This window comes from Prunus avium, unplaced genomic scaffold (assembly GCF_965620075.1).
Source record: "Prunus avium unplaced genomic scaffold, drPruAviu1.hap1.1 HAP1_SCAFFOLD_555, whole genome shotgun sequence".
Classification (NCBI taxonomy): Eukaryota; Viridiplantae; Streptophyta; class Magnoliopsida; order Rosales; family Rosaceae; genus Prunus; species Prunus avium.
The window spans coordinates 1-2,500 of NW_028276979.1; positions in this window are offsets into that span (position 1 = coordinate 1).

A 2,500-nucleotide genomic window follows, 5' to 3' on the forward strand; every position below is an offset into this window, starting at 1 on the left:
ACTTACAAAATGATTTTTAGGACCTTGCCTTGCCTTCACATGCCGTGCCCATTCAAGGCATTCCGAGAAAGTAAGGTTATTGGAGGGTTCGGATGGCGTGGCTTGCCTTGCCTTGCCTTGCATTGGCATGCCATGCCCAAGTTGTGGCCTACACCAAGCCATTCAAGCCATGCCTTGCCTTGCCTTGCCTTGGCATTGCGCATCATCCAAGGCATTCCGAGTAAGTGAGGCTAGGCGAGGCTAAGGATGGCTTGCCTCGCCTTGCCTTGGCATGCCGTGCCCATGATGTGGCCTTGACCAAGCCATGCGTTGCCTTCGCCTTGGCATGCTGTGGCCTTGCCTTGCCTTGCCTCGCCATGCGATGCATTCCGACAAAGTGATGCAAAGCGGAAGCCTACCATGGCGTAAAAATGTCGACAGAATTTTTCGACATTTGAATAATGGGGTTTGACAAGGTTTGAAAAATTCAATAAAAATGGTAGGCTTGAATGTCGACAAAGTGACGCGAAGCGGAAGCCTACCATGGCGTAAAAATGTCGACAGAATTTTTCGGACCTTGTCCTGCCATGGGCTGCGCGCAGCATGCCGGCAGTCTGTGCGCAGCGTGCGCACAGCATGTCGGCAGCGTGCGCGCTGCTGAGCCTGTCGACAGAAATTTTCGAAACTTGTCCTGCCATGCGCGCGCGCAGCTTGCGCGCGGCGTGCGCGCAGCATGCCGGCAGCCTGCGCGCAGCATGCCGGCAGCCTGTGCGCAGCGTGCGCGCTGCTCAGCCTGTCGACAGAAATTTTCGAAACTTGTCCTGCCATGCGCGCGCGCAGCGTGCGCGCAGCATGCCGGCAGCGTGTGCGCAGCGTGCGCGCTTGGGAGCCTGGCCGCAGAATTTTTCGAAACTTGCAATGCCATGCGCGCGCACAGCTTGCGCGCAGCGTGCGCACAGCATGCCGGCAGCGTGCGCGCAGCATGCCGGCAGCGTGTGCGCAGCGTGCGCGCTTGGGAGCCTGTCGACAGAATTTTTCGAAACTTGCCATGCCATGCGCGCGCACAGCTTGCGCGCAGCGTGTGCACAGCATGCCGGCAGCGTGCGCACAGCATGCCGGCAGCGTGTGCGCAGCGTGCGCGCTTGGCAGCCTGTCGACAGAATTTTTCGAAACTTGCCATGCCATGCGCGCGCACAGCTTGCGCGCAGCGTGTGCACAGCATGCCGGCAGCGTGCGCACAACATGTCGGCAGCGTGCGCGCTCGGGAGCCTATCGACAGAATTTTTCGAAACTTGCCATGCCATGCGCGCGCACAGCTTGCGCGCAGCGTGCTGATTCTGTCGACAGCGAGGCTAGCGAAACTTCTCCTGCCATGGCGTGCGCGCAGCGTGCTGACTCTGTCGACAGTGAGGCTAGCGAAATTTGTCTTGCCATGGCGTGCGCGCAGCTTGCGCATTCGGTCGACAGTGAGGCTAGCGAAACTTGTCCTGCCGTGGCCTGCGCGCAGCCTGCGCGCAGCATGCGCGCAGCATGTGCGCAGCATGCCGGCAGCCTAGTTCCAGATTTTTTCAAATGTCGACAGAATTTTTCAAACCTTGTCAAACCCCATTTTTATTGAAATTTCCTCGCACAATAAGCTCCCCATAAGTAGTCTATGATTTTTAGTACCTTCTCCAAGTTACAAAACTAAAAAATTCCTCCCGGATTTGTTTTAATGATTTTTTCAATTTTACGACTTCTAAAAATAATAAAAAATACTTCCCGACTTCAAATATTTATGAAACTTTTTCCCATCAGAGATTGCATGTTTCTTAGTATCCCTGCAAAAAATCACGTCCAAATACCTTGTATTGAATTATTTAGAGCCCATTATGACTCCTCGCGCATAGGTGATGTCTCTTCCTGTCAAAGGGCTAAATGCATAAAATGCTATATAGGGGGGTGTGTGTTGCCTGCATATGCATGGCAGCCCATGCCCTCCTAGCTGCAGCCCCCTTCCCCCACGCCACACCCATGTCATGTTGCCTCGATATGTTGCCTCGATATGTTGCCTCGGTATTATGGGTTTGGTGTCGGGGTCGGGGGGCTGCCACCCATGGCGGTGGTGGCCGGAATCCGGCCGCCGCCACCACGCCGCCGCCATGGGTGAGGGGGAAAAAAAAAGGCGTGGAAAGTTGCGAAATGGGGTTGTCTAGGCTTTTTTTTGGCATGGAAGAGCATGGAGTGCTAGGAACTCCTTCTCAAATGCGCGGGCATGTCGACCACAACCTCATTTCGCAACAACAACCACCCGTGTGGGGTGGCGGTGGGTGGATAGTCGCGGATTGGGGCTTGCCAAGCCAATGTTTTCAAAAAAATTCATCAAAATTAAAAACAAATGTTTTGTTGCCTTCGGATTTGTGGGCGAGCGGTGAGTCGGAGTGGAGCCGGTAAATTTTAACCTCGGTGTGCACGGTTGTTTTTAGAAACTCAATCCAATGCCGGGGACGTTGAAAGTGACGCTCTTATGAGTTGCAAACCC